At 42.3% G+C, this 21,337-nt stretch overlaps 1 long non-coding RNA gene across 2 annotated transcripts in view; it reads left to right on the forward strand.

Moving 5' to 3' along the window:
- LOC107973828 (uncharacterized) overlaps window positions 1–21,337 on the forward strand; it is a 257,209-nt gene that overhangs the window by 19,475 nt on the left and 216,397 nt on the right. The window contains exons 1-2 of one of the 2 annotated variants that reach the window (XR_010150133.1): window positions 14,549–14,685; window positions 18,604–18,729. This is a non-coding gene — a long non-coding RNA (uncharacterized LOC107973828). Of the gene's footprint in view, window positions 1–14,548; window positions 14,686–18,603; window positions 18,730–21,337 lie in introns of those variants that run through there. The other variant, XR_008546817.2, reaches the window with a different exon arrangement.

The following is a 21,337-nucleotide window of genomic DNA, read 5'->3' on the forward strand; positions in this document are numbered from 1 at the left end:
TTGAAGTGGGAATGCTTAATATAAAGAATTATTAAATAAAATGCGATTGAAATAATGAGAGATTGGCTAGTATTAAAGAAAACTCTAAAGAATATAGAAATAGCAGATATAAGGAGCAGCCACTGTCCTTAAGGCTGAGACAGGTTGCCCAGAGAAGAATGCCCTTCCTCTCTACTACTACCTCTCATGCCCTTCTTGCCAAGCTGAGAGCTAGACCTTGTTGAAGAGGGTGACTCATTGAATGGCAGAGAAGCCAATGTGATGCCACATTAACAGAACTTAATGTGGCCAGGCACGGTAGCTCATGCCTGTAATCCCAACACTTTGGGAAGCCAAGGTGGGTGGATCACCTGAGCAGGAGTTCGAGACCAGCCTGGCCAACATGGTGAAAACCCATCTCTACTAAAAATAGAAAAATCAGCTGGGCATGATGGTGGGCACCTGTAATCCAGCTACTTGGGAGGCTAAGGCAGCAGAATCGTTTGAACCTGGGAGGCAGATGTTGCAGTGAGCCAAGATCACGCCACTGCACTCCATCCCGGGCGACAGAGCGAGACTCTGTTTCTAAAGAATAAATAAATAAATAAATGAACAATAAGAAAAACCCCAGAACTTGCTGGAAATTCACCCTCCAAAACTTGCCAGATACTTACTTTCTTTTCCTTTTTTTTTTTTTTTTTTTTTTTTCAGACTAAGTCTTGCTCTGTCGCCCAGGCTGGAGTGCCGTGGCTCGATCTTGGCTCACTCCAAGCTCTGCCTCCCAGGTTCACGCCATTCTCCTGTCTCAGCTTCCTGAGTAGCTGGGACTACAGGCGCCCGCCACCACGGCCGGCTAATTTTTTGTATTTTTAGTAGAGACGGGGTTTCACCATGTTAGCCAGGATGGTCTAATCCGCCCGCCTCGGCCTCCCAAAGTGCTGGGATTACAGGTGTGAGCCACCGCGCCCGGCCCAACCAGACACTTATTTTCTAGGGTACCAATGAAAGTCGTTAATGAGGAGTGAGTTTTGCTAGAGGGATTTTCTGCTATGAAACTGCCTGAGAGGGTATGCAGAAGTTGCTGCCTTCTGTTTACTTCTGACTACTGTGAACTTCAGGAGCTGGGCACTATAGAAGCTGAAAGTGCCTCAGGTTATCTGCTGGGAGAGCACTACAAAACCAGGAAAGAAAATCCTTTCTTCCTGCAGTGTTTCTCTAGTGCCCTCTACTGACAAAACTTGGTATTTTGCTAGATGGCAAAGGGAAAATATCTAAAAAACCTAGCTCCATTTTTACAGGACCTGCAATGAAAGGTGAATTTGGGGCTGAGAGGCAATAAATTGGTAACTGGCACAAGTATGTCTCTTGTAGAAAGCATATAGTTGGGTCTTGTTTTTTTCATTTAGTCTGATAACCTCTGCCAAATTTGGTCCATTTAGATTTAATATAAATATCGATAGATTTGGGCTTATGTCTATTTGTTTTCTGTTTGTTTCATTGGTTTGTTTTTGTTCCTCTGTTTTTCCTTTGCTGTTTTCTCTAGAGTCAGTTGGGTATTTTCTTAAAATTACATTTTTTTTATTTACTTATTTTTGGAGACATTGTCTCACTCTATCACCCAGGATGGAGTGCCTTGGTGTGATAATAGCTCACTGCATCTTCAAACTCCTGGGCTCAAGAAATCCTCTTGTCTCAGCCTTCTGAGTAGCTAGGACTATAGGTGCATGCCACCATGCCTGGCTGTTTTTTTTTTTCTCTCTCTCTTTTTTTTTTTTTTTTTTTTGTAGAGATGGAGGTCTTGCTATGTTGCCCTAGCTGGTATGAACTCCTGGACCCAAGAAATCCTCTCACCTTGGCTTTTCAGTGTGTTAGAATTACAGCTGTGAGCCACTGTGCCTGGTCCCATTTTATTTTTCGATATTGGCTTTTCTGTTATTCTTTGCACTTTTTTTTTTTTGGAGACGGACTCTCGCTCTGTCGCCCAGGCTGGAGTGCAGTGGCGCAATCTCGGCTCACTGCAAGCTCTGCCTCCTGGATTCACGCCATTCTTCTGCCTCAGCCTCCAGAGTAGCTGGGACTACAGGCACCCGCCACCACGCCTGGCTAATTTTTTTGTATTTTTAGTAGAGACGGGGTTTCACTGTGTTAGCCAGGATGGCCTCGATCTCCTGACCTTGTGATCCAACTGCCTCGGCCTCCCAAAGTGCTGGGATTACAGGCGCGAGCCACTGTGCCCGGCCCTATTCTTTGCATTTTTATTTTGAATAGTTGCTCTAGGGATTATAATATATGTCCTTAACTTTTTATAGTCTACCTGGAATTATGATACCGGTTCATATTACATATAAAAATTTTGCAACCATACAGTTTTATTTACCCCCAATCCTTTATGCCAAGGGTTGGCAAACTCTTACTGGTGAGTCAAATCTTGGCTGTACCTGCTTTTATTTTATTGCAACATAACTACACACATTCACTTATGTATTGTTTATGGCTACTTTCATGCCATGTGATGGTATAGTTGAATAGTTGTAACAGAGACCACATGGTTTACAGAGCCTAAAATATTTCCTGTCTTACTATTTACAGAAAAAGTTTGTTGACTCCTGCTTTATGCTATAGTTGTCACGTGTATTATGTATGAGAATGCTGTAGCTACCACAATACTTTGTTACAATTTTGCCTTAGTCATATGTATTTAAATAAAGAGAAAGAAAAGAAAAGATAATCTTTTATATTTGCTTACATATTTATTATTTCTGGTGGCCTTTTTTGTTGTTGTTGTTGTTGTTGTTTTTTAAGGGATGGACTCTCATTCTGTCATCCAGGTTGAATGAAGTGTGGTGGTGTGATCATAGCTCACTGCAGCCTCGAACTCCTGGGCACAAGTGATCCTCCAAACTCAGCCTCCCAAGTGGTGGGTACCACAGGCATGCACCACCACGTCCAGCTAATTAAAAAAATTTTTTGTAGGATAGGTTGTTGCTTTGTTGTCCAGTCTGGTCTTGAACTCTTAGGCTCAAGCGATCCTCCTGCCCTGGCTTCCCAAAGTGCTGGGATTACAGGTGTTAGCAACCATACCTGGCCATCTGGTAGTCTTTATTTCTCCCTGAAGAGCTGAGTTTCCATCTGGTTTCATTTTCTTCCAGCCTAAACTTTTTCCTTTAGCATTTATTGTAGCGTAGGTCTGCTGTGATGCATTCTTTTAGTTGTCATTTATCTGAAAATGGCTTTATTTTGCTTTCATTCTTAAAATATATTTTTACTCAATATAGAATTTTGGGTTGACAGTTTTTTTTAAAAAAAAGATTTAAATATTACACCACTGTCTCTGGCTTCCATTGTTTTAGATGAGAAGTTGTCTATTAAAACTATCATTGTTCTCCTGTAGTAATGAGTCATTTTTCCTTGGTTGCTTTAAAGATTCTTCTCTTTATCTTTGGTTTTCAGCAGTGATATACCTAGATGTGGTTTTTATTTCTCCTGCTTGAATTTGCTGAGCTTCTTGAAACTGTAAATTTATGTTGTTCACTAGATTAGGGAACTTTTTGGCCATCATTCTGGACAGTTTTTTTTAGCTCTCTTTTCTCTTTTTGGTCATGCTGGGGTTCCAATTATATGTAGGGTAGATTGCTTGATATTGTCCTATAGGTCTCTGAGCCTTTTGTTTTCAATCTTTTTTTTCTCCCTGTTTTTCAAACTAGGTAATTTCTAGTTTACTGACTCTTTCTTCTGCCATCTCAGTCTGCCCATTCAGTGGGGTTTTTATTTCGTATGTGTACTTTTTATTTATATTTTATTTTCTTTTTTCTTTTTTTTGAGATGGAGTTTCACTCTTATTGCTCAGGCTGGAGTGCAATGGCATGATCTCAGCTCATCACAGCCTCTGCCTCCTGAGTTCAAGCAGTTCTCCTGCCTCAGCCTCCTGAGTAGCTGGGATTATAGGCATGTACCACCATGCCCTGCTAATATTTGTATTTTTAGTAGAGATGGAGTTTCTCCATGTTGGTCAGGCTGATCTTGAATCCCTGACCTCAGGTGACCCATTTGCCTCAGCCTCCCAAAGTGCTGGGATTACAGGTGTGAGCCACTGTGCCTGGCCCTTTTTTTTTTTTTTTTTGACGGGATCTCACTCTGTCACCCGTGCTGGAAGGCAATGGCGTGATCACAGCTGATTGCAGCCTCGATCTCTGGGGCTCAACTGATCCACCCACCTCAGCCTCCCTAGTAGCTGGAACTACCGGCATGTGCTACCATGCCCAGCTAATTTTTGTAGAGATGAGGTCTCACTATATTGACCAGGCTGGCTTTGAACGCCTGGCCTCCAGCAATCCTCCTACCTTGGCCTCTCAAAGTGCTGGAATTATAGGCATGAGGCACCATGCTTGGCCTGTATTTTTAAGTTCTAGGATTTCCATGTGATTCCTTCCATTTCTTTGCTTAGCTTTTCTTCCTTTCTTTCTTTCTTTTCTTCTTCTTCTTTTCTTTTTTTTTTTTTTTTTAGAGAGGGTATCTTGCTCTGTCACCCAAGCTGGAATGCAGTGCTATATTCACAGCTCACTGTAGCCTCAGATTCCTCGGCTCAAGCAATTCTCCTGCCTCAGCCTTCCAAGTAGCTGAGACTACAGGCTTATGCCACCATGCCTGGCTAATTAAAATTTTTTTTTGTAGATACAGGGTCTCACTATGTTGCCAGGCTGATCTTGAACTCCTGGCCTCAGGTAATCCTCCTTCTTTGGCCTCCTAAAGTGCTGGGATTACACGTGTGAGCCACCACTCCCAACCTTAAATTTTTAATCTGCTTATTACATGCATATTTTCCTTTATATCTTTGAATATTAGTTATAATAATTTCTTTAAAATCTTTGTCTGCTAATTCCAACATCTGGGTCATCTTACTGTTAGTCTTTCTTGATTGCAACTCACTACTGGGTTGTGAAATAAAATTAAAGGGTTGTGGTCAGCATTACAAGAGAAAATGGATGAAAAATAGAAGTGTGAAAAGTGAAGATGTTATTTTATGGAAAATTTATTTATGTATGTATATGTAAACATGCATATTCTTTGTCACTGTGTAAAGTGTATTTCTCATTGTGGTTATGGTAAAAAAAAAAATTGAAAGCCACCAGTAGAAGACAAATGTGGAGTGGAATCTGTTTTAGAAGAAATACTTCAAATTCTTAGAGCTAGAGTTTTCCTAAGGGAAACAAATGTGTTTATGGTCTAGTGGACACTTTCATTTCAAAGGATTAAAAGCACAGGATAGAAGCACTTGCTTGCCATTTGTCAATGCTTGGCTCTCTGCATAAGAACATCCAGGAATTTTATTAAAATATTTAAGGCTGGGCACGGTGGCACATGCCTGTAATCTCGACACTTTGGGAGGACAAGGCAGGCAGATGGCTTGAGCAGGGGCATTTAAGACCAGCCTGGGTAATATGGCAAAAGCCTGTCTCTACAAAAAATACAGAAATTAGCTGGGTGTGGTGGCAGGCGCCTGTAGTCCCAGCTACTCGGGAGGCTGAGAGGTGGGAAGAACCCTTAAGTCCAGGAGGGTGAGGCTGCAGTGAGCTGAGATCACACTCCAGCCTACGTGACAGAGTGAGACTCTCTCAAACAAAACAAAACAAAACAAAACAAAAAAGAAACATTCAAATAGTTCCTCCTGGACCAGGCTCAGAGGTCCCAAGAGCAGAGCAGGAGTAATTTGCATTTAAAAAGTTCCCCTAGGTGGTCCTTATGCAAAGGAAAGTTTGAGAACAGAGGCTTACACTACAGATTAGCATCTGAGAAAGAAGTGATAATAATGGCTACCATTCATTGAGCTTTGACTTGGATAACTGAAGCCAGAGAGGTTATCCTACTTGAGGTCACATAGCTTGGAGATAATTGGTCTGAGACTCTAACTAGGATTATCTACCTCTAAAGCCCTAATTCTAAACCACTGAATGGAGCTGAGTCTAAGACGCCAAGTCTGCAGTGAGGCAGGGAAATCACTGGCACCAGCAATGGCTTGACTGGGCTCCACTCTGTCAGCTGTGTCACCTCAGGCAGATTTTACAAGTTCTCTGGGCTTTGATTCTCTTCTCTGTAAAATGAGGGTCTAATGACTCTACCGGCTCGGGCTTGTGAGGAGTTTGGGCTGTTGCACATGCTGGGTGAGTGCTATTGGTCCTTGCATTCTGCGCTTTTATCACACTCTGCCCTTTTCTCAAACTAGAGCAGTAATGAAAGGAGTGTTGGGGGACACCATAGGCCCTGTTACAGCCAGACTTGCGGGGAGGACCTTAAGGGCTAGGAGGGGTGGAGGCCAACCTTGAGAATACAGGCCAGTCTCCTGGGGTTGGTTGGTAAAGGCAGGAGAATGCAAAGGGCTTGTTTGGGCCTGGGCAGAGTTTCTGGGCTGAGTTGCCCAGGGCCTTTGTGAGGTTTCCCTGTGCCTGTGATCTTCATGAGGTCAGGGCAGTCTGCTCTCCACTTGGTTAAAGTATATTTCCAAAGCCGAGGGACTTCATTTCCTTAGTGGGATGTTTTCAGGATTTGTATTTTCAAGTGAAAAGTGTCGTAGAAGGAGGGCAAAGAATCATTTGATTACTTAATTTTCATGTTTACATAGCATTTGTTTGAAAGTAGTAAGAATCTAAATTCCAAATGCAGTTACAAAATCAGCCTCCACTTAAACTGGTAAGTGTATTTTAATGAAGTGTAATTTAAAAGCATAAATTTGCATATTGAAATTTGCCTGAGCCAACTTTTAGAGTATGATCTTCAGAGTACTGGTTTCTAGTATCCTGAGGATGTGAAATTCTTTTGAATTGCTTTTCATGGCCTGGAAACGAGCTTACTTGGTATAATAAGGCTTAGCAAAATGGGGACAACCTAAATCAAACATTCGTTATGATACAGTGCTCCTCAAGTCACTCTTAGAATGGTCTTGTGAAACTTTGGAACCCAAATGTCACCATTTTGGAATAGTAAACATATTTGTTCAACAGCTAATCTGTATTTAAATCAACTGGCAGAAGAACCTTAAAATAACATATGAGAATTTGTCAAATCAGGAATAGATGACTTTCTACTAATACATTCATGCAAAAATCAAGCTGTATTAATACACTTATCATAAGTCCAGCAATTTCAGGACTTCTATAGTCACATAAAACTGAAGCTGATTTGTTTATTTTAAACCTTTATTAATCGTAAAAGATAGCACACAGACAAATGTGCATGAAACACACATTTAAAGCATGACGAATAATTATAGAAGAAATATAATTACAAAAAACCATGAAAACACTGCACAGGTTAAGAAACAGAATATTGCTGTCTTTCCCAGAATCTTTTTCCGTGTGTCTCATCCTGATCACCTCCTTCTCAACCTCCCCCTCGTCCCAGGTAACTATTATCCTGATTTTTATGGTAACCATTTCCTTGCTTTTCTGTTTCTTTTTTTTGAGATGGAGTCTCCCTCTGTCCCCCAGGCTGGAGTGCAGTGGCGCGATCTCGGCTCACTGCAACCTCTGTCTCCCAGGTTCAAGTGATTTTCCTGCCTTAGCCTCCTGAGTAGCTGGGACTGCAGGCACACACCACCATGCCCGGCTAATTTTTGTATTGTTAGTAGAGGTAGCGTTTCACTATATTGGCCAGGCTGGTCTTGAACTCCTGACCTCAGGTGATCCACCTGCCTCGGCCTCCCAAAGTGCTGGGATTACAGGCATGAGCCACCATGTCCAGTCTCAAGTTGGTGTTTATAAGATTCATCCATGTTGATGAGTAGTTGTAGTTTGCTCGTGTTCACAATATATGATTATAATATATCACAATTTATTTATCCATTCTATTATTGATGGACATTGGATCATTTTCAGTGCTGCGAAGAACATTCTTGTGCATGTCTCCTGATGCACATCCATATGCATTTCTGTTCAGTATCTACCTAGGAATGGAATTGCTGGATTATAGAGTTTGTGTATCTTACATTTTGGTAACTAATTCTAAACTTTTCCAAAATGATTGTAATGTGTGTTTGCTCAACAGATTAAAAAAACGTGGTCACTATAGAAAAGTAAAGGTAAAATAAGTCATTCTTCGGTTTGCAGCTGTTAGTTTTAATCATTGAGAACTGTGCCCTAAGAGATGGATGTTGGGCTCAAGTAAAGTGGTCCATCTTCTTTATTGTTCCTGCTCCACACAATTCTGGTTAACCATGATAACCTGGTGGCTCCCCAGGGGAAGTACAGCACACTTGGTAAGTAAGTACTAGTGTACTTGGTAAGATACCAGTAGATATCCAGGTGGGTGTCTTGGGGCAGGTAGGGCAAGGTCTCCAGGCTCTTTTCACAGACCTGGTGTTCCACCCAAAGAGGCCCCTTGGAGGATGACTTTTTTTGTTCCTGCCTTTTATGGAGCTGTAATCTTCTGGGGTATAATTCTTGCTCAGTGTGTGTTCTTCTCTTCCAGTGTGATGCTTTAGTTACATTTACAGTTTAAATGAGTGCCTCATTTAAATTTCCTGCCCCCAAATTATATGGCATATTGATTTGTAAATGGCTAAATCAACAATAAGTTAGGCAGGTGGTTTCCTCCTTTTTTTTTTTTTTTTTTAGCATGATGACCTATTAAATGTTTTTAAATGATGGACTTATTTAAATATATACAAAAGAATGGTATAATGAATCCCAATGGAGCCATTTCTGAGATCTGACAGCTATCCATCCATGGGCAATCTTTTTTTTTTTTTTTTTCTAAGACAGGGTCTGTTTCTTATCATTCAGGCTAGAGTGCAGTGGTGCTATCACGGCTCACTACAGCCTTGCCCTCCCAGGCTCAAGTGATCCTTTCACCTCAGCCTCTCAAGTAGCTGGGACTGCAGGTGTGTGCCACCACACTCAACTAATTTTTGAATTTTTTGTAGAGACGGGGTCTCACTGTGTTGCCCAGGCTGGTCTCAAACTCCTGGGTTCAAGTAGTCCTCTTCCCTCAGCCTCCCAAAGTGGTAGGATTACAGGCATGAGCCACAGCACCCAGCCACTTCATGGCCAATCTTGTTTACACCTCTCTCACTCTCCTTTCCACCTGATTGTTTTGTAGGAAAAACCAAATGTTAAATGATTTCATCCATAATACTTCAGCAAGTGTTCTTTTTAAAAATGCAGTCATCATACCATTATCACACCTAAATAAACTTAACAGTAGGCAACTCATTACAAATTTATTATTATTTTATTAAAAATAGACATGAAGTCTTGCTATATTATGCTGGTCTTGAACTCCTGGGCTCAAGAGATCTTCCCGCCTCAGCCTCCTAAAGTGCTGGGATTATAGGCATGAGCCACTGCACCTGGCCAACAATAACTCTTTAATATGATGAAATATCTTCTCGGTATCCATGTTTCCCCAGTTGTCTCATAAGAGCTTTGTCATGGTTGGTTTGTTAGAATCAGGGTCTCAATGGAGTAGTTACATTGCATTTGGCTTATTTATCTTTTAAGTCTCTTCTGTATTTTACTAGCCTCCTTTTTTTTCTTGCCACTTGTCCAGTAGAGTTTTTCTATTTTAGATATTTTATTTTGTTTTATCCTTGTGGCGATGTGAATTTTATTTCCATTGGTGATAAAGGTCATTTTAAGCTATGTGATTCTTTTGGTATACTTTGATTAAGAAAATACAGAATTACAACAAACTACTATAAATTCAGTAACAGTTTCAATTTAATTTGTATTTCATGTGAGCAAAACAGCTGAAAAATGGTAGATTAGTGGGTTTTCAAACTTTTTGGTCAGGACCCCTTTACACTCTTAAAATTAGTGAGGAGCCACAAAACATAAAAGCCATTTGTTTATTTAGTGATATTTACTGTATTAGAAATTAAAACTGAAAAATATTTGTTAATTCATTTAAAAATTAGAACAATTAATCCATTAGATATTAATATAAATAACGTGTTAGAAAATGAATATTTTACAAAAAAAATTAGTGAGAAGCGTGACATTGTTTTACATCTTTGCAAATCTCTTCAGTGTTTTGCTGGATAGAAGACAGCTGGATTCTTAGATCTACTTCTACATATACTCTGTTATAGCACACACCGTGTCATCTCTGGAAAACTCTGCTGTGTTTTTGACAGATTGGGAGTGAAAAAAGCAAACATCATAGTAGTAGTATGAGAATAGTTTTGACCTCATTATGCCTCTGAAAGGGTCTTAGCACCCTTGTGGGTTCCTGGGCCACAGTTTGAGAACTACTGCTGTAGAACATTTCTCTGTGGAAGATAGTAGTAGTAGTAGTAGTATGTAAATAACGCTTAGTGAACAGGTATATTTGAGGGTCCCTTGCAAATACTTCTCAGCTCATCCTCTCTCTCTGCATCCCAATATTCTTTTCTTTTTACTCCAAGTTTGGGACTGGCAATACAAAAACATTCTGTGGATGCAAAAATGGCATTTAAAAAAATTTTTTATTTTGTAGAGACAGAGCTTCACTGTGTTGCCCAGGCTGGTCTCAAACTCCTGAGCTCAAGCAATTCTCCTGCCTCAGGTTCCCAAGTGTTGCAATTATAGGCATGAGCCACTGCATCCAGCCAAAAATGGCATTTTAATCATATTCTATGTTTTTAAAAAAAGTCTTTAGTTTATAATAGCTCCCCATCCCCGGCTCCTTAACTTTCTCCTACGAGTACAAATGTAGGTAATAGAGTGGAAGCAGCCCCCAACTAGAAGTCTGAAATGTGGACTCTAGTCCCAGGTCGGCTTCTAACAAACTGAGTGGCCTTGGGCAAGTCATTTACTCTCTCTGTCCTTCTATTTCTTTAGCTGTAAAGTATAGAAAATGGGTCAGGTGATTTTAAGGCTTTTTCCTGATCCCAAATCTAAGACATCTTCTTACTGCTCATTAATAAGCCCATTCTGATATTTCCTCTAGCTCAGGGATGTAACATTAGCCTAACATCTAATGGAGGGTGGGAGGAGGGAGAAGAGAAGAAAAGATAACTATTTGGTACTGGGCTTAATACCTGGATGATGTAATAATATGTACAACAAACCCCATGACACAGTAGGAGTCCATGGTAACCCCACGAAAGGGAGTTAGGACTCTTTTTGATGAGTCAGAGAGAAAAAAGGGTTGAATATGCTTTGGCTGACCAGGACCAGGATGATGAGATGTAGACACGCCTCCTCAAGGAGTTTTGCAAGACGTCCCACCCACATCAACAGGTAGCCTAAGAACAAGAAGCCTGACATTTTTTTTTCTCCTAAGTTTGTTTTTGTTTTTGTTTTTTTGAGATGGAATCTCACTCTGTTGGACAGGCTGGAGTGCAGTGGCACAATCTTGGCTCACTGCAACCTCCACATCCCGGGCTCAAGCAATTCTTCTGCCTCAGCCTTCTGAGTAGCTGGGATTACTGACATGGGCCACCACACCTAGCTAATTTTTGTGTTTATAGAGATGGGGTTTCACCATGTTGGCTAGGCTAGTCTCGAACTCCTGGCTTCAAGTGATCCGCCTGCCTTGGCCTCCCAACGCGCTGGGATTACAGGCATGAGTCACAGCTCCCGGCCTCTCCTAAGATCTTTATAACCTTCTAAACTCCATTCCCTAAGGCTGTGGTCAGCAAGCTATGGCCTGGGCACTAAGAATAATATTTACATTTTCAAATGGTTGAAAAAAAAACCAAAAGAAGAATAATATTTTGTAACACATAAAAATTATATAAAAATAAAACTTCAGTGTCTGTTAGTAAAGTTTTATTGGAACACAGACACATTCATCCATTTATGCAGCATCTGCTTTTGGGCTGCCATGGCAGAGTTGAGTAGTATGGCTTGCTAATATATATTATCTGGCGCTTTACAGAACAAGTTTGCAAACCCCAGCCCTAATGCAAACTTATAATTTGCATTTTATGGGTGCTCTTTTAAGGGCTATCTACAGCCAACAAATACAGGCACACCTTGTTTTATTGTGCTTCACTTTATTGTGCTTTGCAAATATTGTGGTTTTTAGAAATTGAAGATTTGTGGCAACCTGGCATCAAGCAAGTCTGTTGGTACCATTTCTCCAACAGCACGTGCTCACTTCATGTCTTCGTGTCACATTTTGATAATTCTTATAACATTCCAAACTTTTTCATTATTATTATGTCTGTTATGATGATCTATTATCAATGATCTTTGATGTGACTATTGTAATTGGGTTGGGGCACCAAGAACCATGCCCATGTAAACATTGAACTTAATTGGTAAATGTGTGTATTCGGACTGCTCCACTGACCATTCCCCATCACTATTCCTCTCCTCAGGCCTGTATTCCCTGAAACACAAGAATATTAAAATTAGGTCAATTCTATGATTAACAATTCAAAAAATAACAGATGCTGACAAGATCGCGGAGAAATGGGAACACTTATACACATTGGTGGGAGTGTAAATCGGTTCAACCATTGTGGAAAGCAGTATGGTGATTCCTCAAAGAGCTAAAAGCAGAACTACCATTCTACCCAGCAATGTCATTATTAGGTATATACCCAGGAGAATATAAATCATTCTACCATAAAGACACATGCACATGAATGCTCACTGCAGCACTATTCACAATAGCAAAGATATGGAGTCAACCTAAATGCCCATCAATGGTAGACTAAAGAAAATGTGGTACACATACACCATGAAATACTATGCAGCCATAAAAAAATGAGATCATGTCCTTTGCAGGAACATGGATGGAGCTGGAGGCCATTATCCTTAGCAAACTAACTCAGGACAGAAAAGAAAATACTGCATGTTCTCACTTATAAGTGAGAGCTAAATGATAAGAATTTATGAACACAAGAAAAGAAAAAAATAGAGACTGGAGTCTACCTGATGGGGGAGGGTGGGAGGAGGGAGAAGAGAAGAGAACTCTTTGGTACCGGGCTTAATACCTGGATGATGTAATAATTATGTACAACAAACCCCCACGACACATGTTTAACTGTGTAGCAAACCTTCACATGTACCCCCAAATCTAAAATGGAAGTTAAAAATGGAAGTTAAAAAAAGTTAGGCCAATTAATGCCCCTACAATGGCCTCTAAGTGTTCCAGTGAAGGAAGAGTCACATCTCTCATTTTATTTATTTGAGACAGAGTCTTGCTCCGTTGCCCAGGCTGGAGTGTAGTGGCATGATCACACCTCACTGCAGCCTCGACCTCCCTGGCTCAAACAATCCTCCTACCTCAGCCTTCCAAGTAGCTGGAACTACAGGCATGCACCACCATGCCTAGCTAATTAAAAAAATTTTTTTTTGTAGAGATGGGGTTTGGCCACGTTTCCCAGGCTGGTCTGGAACTCCTGGGCTCAAGTGATCCTCCTACCTCAGCGTCCCAAAGTGTTGGGATTACTGGTATGAGCCACCACGCTTGGTCATATCTCTCACCTTAAATCAAAAGCTAGAAATGTTTAAGCTTAGTGAGGAAGGCATGTTGAAAGTCAAGACAGGCCAGAAGCTAGGCCTCTTGCACAAAACTCTTAGCCAAGTTGTGAATGCAAAGGAAAAGTTCTTGAAGGAAATTAAATGTGCTACTCTAGTGAACACACTTCACTTTTTGTTGACATGGAGGAGGTTTGAATGATCTGGATAGAAGATCAAACCAGCTACAACCTTCCCTTAAGCCAAAGCCTAATCCAGAGAGTTCAGACTCTGAACTCTCTTCAATTCTATGAAGGCTGAGAGAGATGAGGAAGCTGCAGAAGAAATGTTGGAAGCTAGCAGAGGTTGGTTCATGAGCTTTAAGAAAAGAAGCTGTCTCCATAACATAAAAGTGCAAGGTGAAGTGGCAAGTGCTGATGTAGAAGCTACAGCAAGTTATTCAGAAGATCTAGCTAAGACCATCGATGAAGGTGACTGCATGAAACAAAAGCTTTTCCATGTAGATGAAACAGCCTTGGAAGAAGATGCCATCTAGGACTTTCACAGCTAAAGAAGAGAAGAGAATGCCTGGCTCCAAAGCTTCAAAGGACAGGCTGTCTTGTTAGGGGCTAATGCAGCTGGTGACTCTAAGTTGAAGCTAATGTTCATTGACCATTCTGAAAATCCTAGGGCCCTTAAGAATTATGGTAAATCTGCTCTACCCATGCTCTATAACTGGAACAACAAAGCCTGGATGACAGCACATCTGTCTACAGTATGGTTTACTGAATACTTTAAGCTCAATGTTGAGACCTACTGCTTAGAAAAAAAGATTCCTTTCAAAATACTATTGCTCATTGACAATGTACCTGGTCACCAAACAGCTCTCTGATGGAGAGGTACAAGGAAATTAATGTTTTCTTGCCTGCTAACACAACATCCATTCTGCAGCCCATGGATCAAGGAGTAATTTTGACTTTCAAGTCTTATTATCTATTTATTCATTTGTTTAGAGAAGTAGTCTCATTCTGTCACCCAGGCTGGAGTGCACTGGCAATCACAGCTTACTGCAGCCTTGAACTCTGGGCTCCGTTGATCCTCCTGCTCCAGCCTCCCAAGTAGCTGAGACTATAGGCATATTCTACCACACCTAGCTAATTTTTTTTTTTTTTTTTTTTTTTGAGTCGAGGTCTCTGCTGCCCAGGCTGGAGAGCAGTGGCACAATTATGGCTTACTATGGCCTCAAACTCTGGGCTCAAGTGATCCCCCTGCCTCAGCCTCCTGAGTAGTTGGGACTACAGGCATGTACCACCACTCTTGGGTAAGTTTTTCTATTTTTTGTAGGGACAAATTTCACTGTGTTGGCTGGTCTGGTCTAGAACTCCTGGCCTTAAACAATCTCCCTGACTTAGCCTCCCGAAGTGCTGGGATTACAGGTATAAGGCACCACCCTTGGCAACTCTTATTTAAAAAATATATTTGCAGCCAGGCTTGGTGGCTTGTGCCTATAATCCCAGAGACTCAGGAGGCTGAGGTGGGAGGATTGCTTGAGGCCAGGAGTGTAAGACCAGCCTGGGTAACATAGCAAGACCCAGTCCCTAAAAACAAAAATTAACAACAAAAGAAATACATATCATAAGACTATAGCTGAGGAGTGAAGATAGATAGGAATCACTACCATAGATAGTGATTCCTTTGATGTATCTGGGCAAAGTAAATTGAAAACTTTCTGGAAAGGATTTACCATTCTAGATGCCATTAAGAACATTTGTGATTCATAGGAGGAGGTCAAAACATCAACATTAAGAGGGGTTTGGGAGAAGTTGATTCCAGTGCTTATGGATGACTTTTGAGAGGTTCAAGGCTTCACTGCAGCTGTGGTAGAAATAGCAAGAGAACTAGAATTAGAAGTAGAGCCTGTAGATGTGACTCAATTCCTGCAATTTCATGATCAAACTTGACTGGATGAGGAGTTGCTCCTTTTTTTTTTGATACGGAGTTTCACTCTTGTTGCCCAAGCTGGAGTACAGTGGCGCAATCTTGGCTCACTGCAATCTCCTGGGTTCAAGCGATTCTCTTTCCTCAGCCTCCCGAGTAGCTGAGATTACATGTGCCCACCACCATGCCCCAGCCAACTTTTGTATTTTTAGTAGAGATAGGGTTTCACCATGTTGGCCAGCCTGGTCTTGAGCTCCTGACTTCAAGTGATCTGCCTGCCTCAGCCTCCTAAAGTGCTGGGATTACAGGCGTGAGCCACCGCGCCTGGCCCCTGACAACTTTAATTAGGCATCGGGATCCCTGTTGTATAAAAGTGTGAAGGCTGTCGAGGTGCTCTTCTGTGACACACCCCTATCCTGGCTTCCCTTACAGAATTCCTCAAATTCAAAACCAGCTGCACTCTCTGCTTTCCATCTCCAAAGCCTTTCTACCTGCAGCAATTGTTGAGAGCAGAGGGAGGAGGATGTGCTGTGTGCCTGTTTTGTTTTTGTTTTTGTTTTTTTTTAACTAGGGCAAAGTCTCTTACCTAAATCAGTAGAGCAGCTTCAAATGTGCAGTTTTGCACACCCCTCTGCACGAGCCAGAACCCTCCAGGTGCGCTGCTGCCTCAGAACCTTTGCTTGCAGTATTGCCATGCTCTTCCTCCAGAGAGCGGCTTCCCCACTCCTTCACTTCTCAGTTCTTTACTCAAATATACCTCAGAGAGGTCTCCCAGACAGGATGTTGGCTACGTACCACACATTTCCTATCCCCTTCCCTGGTTTATTTTCATTGTTAGCAGTTTGTACATAGTAAATATACCTTTTGCTTATTTCTCTTATTTATTTTCTGTCTTCCCAAACCAAATATAGGCAGAGATTTTTGTGCCAGTGTCTGATATACAAAAGATACTCTATAAATACATCTTGAATGAATGAATGAATAAATATCAAGCACATGTACAATTATATAGTACATATTTATTTGTATAATTTTTTTTCTTTTGGATACGGCGTCTCGCTCTGTCACCCAGGCTGGATTGCAATGGTGCGATCTCGGCTCACTGCAACCTCCACCTCCTGGGTTCAAGCAATTCCCCTGCCTCAGCCTCCTGAGTAGCTGGGATTACAGGCACATGCCACCATGCCTGGCTAATTTTTGTATTTTTAGTAGAGATGGGGTTTCACCATGTTGGCCAGGCTGGTCTTGAACTCCTGACCTCAGGAGTTCACCCACCTCGGCCTCCCAAAGTACTGGGATTACAGGCGTGAGTCACTGCGCCCAGCCCAATCTTTTTTTTTTTTTTTTTTTTAAGTTGAGACAGGGTCCCACTGTCACTCAGGCTGGAATGCAGTAGTGTGATCTTGTCTCACTCCAGCCTCCATCTGCTGGGCTCCAGTGATTCTCCCGCCTTAGCCTCCCTAGTAGCTGGGATTACAGACATGCACCACCACACCTGGCTAATTTTTGTATTTTTGGTGGAGATGGGGTTTTGCCATGTTGCCCAGGCCGGTAAGCTTTTTTTTTTTTTTTTTAACAAGTGGGATTATATTATACATAGAATCTCCAACTTGCTTTCCTTCACCTAGCAAGGAATCCTGGACATTTTCCCATGTGAGCACATATGGATGCCATTCATTCTTTTAAGTAGTTGCATAGTATTCCAGAATATAGCTAAACAAAACTCCTTGTGTGTGTGGTTTTGTTTTTTTTTTTTTTTTTGAGACGGAGTCTCGCTCTGTTGCCCAGGCTGGAGTGCAGTGGCTTGAACTCAGCTTAATGCAAGCTCCGCCTCCTGGGCTCATGCCATTCTCCTGCCTCAGCCTCCCAAGTAGCTGGGATTACAGGTGCCCGCCACCACGCCCGACTAATTTTTTTTTGTATTTTTAGTAGAGAAGGGGTTTCACGATGTTAGCCAGGATGGTCTCAATCTCCTGATCCTGTGATCCACCTGCCTTGGCCTCCCAGAGTGCTGGGATTACAGGCATGAGCCACCACGCCCAGCCAACCAAACTCTTTTAAATCAGTCATTTACTGATGGTCATTAGGATGTTGAAAATTTTACAATTTCCTACAACAAATCAAGAAAAATAATGCAGTCCCAATTCAAGATACAAAACTTGTTCCAGAACTGACTGGAAGCTATTGGTCATTTTCTGACTTCCCTGTGCTGTAATTTATATATTTTTTCAGTTCTTGGCTACTCAGTTGAAAAAGGGCTGCTCAGATGAGGTATGGGCAGAGGTGGATGTTGGGATCATCACATGTACTTGTAATAATTCTACATTAATAATTACTAGAGTTGAGAGCAGACCTCTGCTCAGGAAGTATGTGGGCATGTGGTGGGGAGGATACCTCTGCTTCCTGTGACCCAGGTCACTTCATTTCTCCAAACCTGCATCTGGTCTTATACGCCTTTTGCTGACTGGTTCATTTATCTACTGTGTGCCTTCAATATTAATACCTGACACTTCATGTGCTAGCCAATTTCTCTTCTCAGTAATCACATCTTTCTTCCATTTTCTATTCACGTAAGCCCCACTTCTCAGTCTTCTCTTTAAGAGTCTAGTCATGTGGTCTCTTTCTCCACTGGCATCTGCCCAACCCTCTGGCATCTTCTATACAAATGCCAAAGCCTCATCTCTCAATGCTGGTCGATGATAGGGCTTCATCTTGCCTTTCATTTCCTCCCTGGCTTTGGACCAGTCCCTCTGTTCCTTTCCAGCATCTCTGTAGCTTTAATCAGCTGCGCCTCTGATCTGTGCTGGTTACACCTGCAAGCCCAATCCACGTAATATGCTCTTCCTCCCTAACCTTCAGAAACTCCATCTGCTTCCCTGAGCGATTCCAGCCTTCCCTGAGCAATTTCTCAGGCTACTTCAGCTGGGTTCTCTTGAGGATCAAATGCTGAAATTTCATGTGCTATTCCTTTCAGCTCTTTTGAATATTCCGTTTGGCTTAACTAGGGTGCTGCAGGATCCTACTTGGCCTTCATAACTTCAGAGAGGCCCAGCATCACCCGGCAGACACAGGTAGGGTAGGAACTTCCAGGTGATCTGCCAAGCCTGGTATTGCTCACTCCCTCAGCTCCTCCATGAGCCAGTGGGGGACAGGCCACTATTTTCAGGAAGGAGGAGCAGCTGGGTTTAAGAAAATCCTGTTGGATTTAGGAGATATTTATTTCTCCTAATAATATTTATTAGGAGATATTTATTTATTTATTTATTTAGTGGTTTTAGTGTTTTATTTTTTCTTTTCTCAGGTGGTGGGCCTTTTGATGACAGCTATGGAAAAGTCTTTCCAGAAAAATGCACGTGCACATAAAATTAGAATGTTTCCAAGATACGCATGGACCCTGTGAAACCCACTGAAGATTCCATGGCCCCAGGTTAGAGCTCATTTCCCTAGAGCATATTTCATGTTTGTTCTTGGTGTTTTTTCTTCTACCTACTTGTCCACTGACTGGTTGGAAAGCATTGTCTTAATGAGATAATCAAATAGACATGAATGATTCTGATGGCCTCCTTGGCTTTTTTTTTTTTTTTAATTTTTAAAGCAAGCTTTGCTTCTCCTTGGGATTTAAAGAATTAGGTAGTGTTCTTTCCCCTACCTCCCAGCCCCCCATCCTCCACCAACCCCATAACTTTAAAATTACAAGGTTCTGTCTTCTGAGTTATTTGGTGGGAATTCTCCTTTGAGTTATACTGAGAGTTCTTCAGTATTGGCTCTTTACTTCTTTCCCACACAACTCAATTTACATCTGGTGGGCTGACTAGGAACAAAGGGACTGATAGTGAAGTGGGATAGTCTAGGAGTTAAGAGAATGGACCCCATAGCCAGGCTGAGGGGAGTTTCTAAACTTAGTGATCTTAAATTGGTGGCTCAAAGGCTGGAGAAGCCAGAGGGTAAGTTTTTTTTTTGCCTGCCAAGGCTTTCCAAAAGTAAAGTTACCTTGATCTCAATAAAAGAGGTCAACTATTGTCTTATACTGATCCTCTGAAAACATTTATGCCAATTGCTTGCCCAAGGCAATTGAGTTTAGAATTTCACTTGCTCATCCATAAAGGGGGCACACTACCTACCTCAAATAACTAAATGAATTTATGAATGTAAGAACAAAATGAGTTAGCTTGGTTTCTGTAAGTTCTTAACAAATTGTACATTTGATTACTGATAATAATTTTCATTGATGAATGCCTTTGGAAGTGCTTCGAGGGGGATCTGCAAGCATGGGGGTGGAGGGTGGGAGGGAGACAGGATAGACTTGAGGGATATTGAGTCCATTTGAAAATAAAATTAGGCCTGTTTCCTGGGAAAGCCACATGAAGTGGGAGAGATAATTTGGCCCAGAAAACTGAGAAACAGTAGTCTGAAATTGCTGGCACAGAGCTCAGAGAAGTCAATGTCAGGAGTTCCGCCAGAAGGGGAATGAATGGTTTAGTGCTGCTTCCTGCAGAGGGAGGGAAAGCCTCTGCCAGGCCTCTTTCCCATGGAGTCTCACCTTTGGGTCTTCTGTGCCTGCTGCTCATAACTGCCCTCTTCCACTGCCCACGTCTTAGATTTCACAGGTGTTTCCAGACATGGAAATGCTTTTGATGGGGCGGCCTCCTCCACAGCCCTGGAAGGTGGGCCTGGGTGCCATGGCCCAGGTCTGGGTGTGGGGAGCTCATTTTTGTCCGTGGCTGGGATGCTTTCTGCCTGGGCTCCCTCGGGCTTCCATGAGCTGACCACCTCAGCCTGCATAGTGTTGACCTCTCATCGACTCAGTTTCTGTTGTTGGTGGAGGGTAAAAAGTATGTTGGGAGAGCCCTGATGGGGCAAGGTGGGCAGATGCTACCTTCTGACTTTGGGTGGCAGAGTGGTGGGGCTCAGCTGGATTTAAGGAGCTCAGGCTCCCATCAGAGCTGCAGGGTCTGGGGGTTGGATTCACACTGGCTTGAGGGCAGGGACTAAAACTTTTAGTGTTGGTACAGGCTAGAGGTTAGGAGTGCAGACCCTGGGCTCAAATCTATTCTGTTGTTTGCAAGCTATGTGACCTTGGGCAAGTCACTTAATCTCCTGGAGACTCAGTTTTCTCATCTGTAAAATGGGAATAATAATAGTATCTACCTCAGAGGATTGCTGTAAAGATTAAATAAATAAGTGAATAAGGACATTTATAAGTGTTAGCTGCAATTAGTAATGATTAGCATAAGGCCAGGGTATGCATTGCTGAGCTGGGCATTAGGGGCAGGCACTGTTCAGGCAGGGCTGGGGGCCAAAATGAAGTTAACTAGGGAATTAAACAGATTTGGGAACAAGCATTAGGATGGATGAGGTTGGGGTTGGTGCTGGAGTACGGCTTGGCCCAGATTTTCATTGAGGGGTTAGAAGAGCAGGGAGGGAACCTGGTGGAAGCAAAGGCAGCTTCTGTTTTGCCCCCAAACCTTGAGTACCAATATGGACACATGTGCAGACTCTTGTCCCTCCCCTCCACTCCCCGCTCTTGCCAGCCAGACCAGGGTGTCTGTAGTCATGGAGAGGGCTAAGAGGCAGGAGGGAGGGCTCTGAGCTATTCCATCATGGGTTGGGATTGGTGGTGGCTGTAGAGCCAGTGCCAGAGGCTGGCTGACAGTTAAGAATCACTGCTGTTGTCATCTGCCTCCCAGGTCTCCTACCTCTAACGGCTCTCTTATCCCCATAGTTGGGAAAACCCAAGAAAAATCTTGAGAGTAGTCTTAGATCCCCAGGACAGTGAAGATGATGCTGTAGAGGCCAAGGGAAAACTTCCCCTTTACCCTCTGAAGTTTTGCTGAAAAATCAACTCACAGAAGGAGATTAATAAGAGAAATGACATACAAATTTATTAACATGCACATGGGGAAGAACCACAGAGTGATTACCCCAAACCCCAACGGGGTTCAGAAGCTTATATACCCTCTTGAAGGTACAGAAAGAGTGGGGGCTTGTATCCTGGCAAAACAGGTTATGGGAGGGGGAGAAGAGAAGCCCTGGCT

The sequence above is a fragment of the Pan troglodytes genome, chromosome 13 (assembly GCF_028858775.2).
Source record: "Pan troglodytes isolate AG18354 chromosome 13, NHGRI_mPanTro3-v2.0_pri, whole genome shotgun sequence".
Taxonomy (NCBI): Eukaryota; Metazoa; Chordata; class Mammalia; order Primates; family Hominidae; genus Pan; species Pan troglodytes.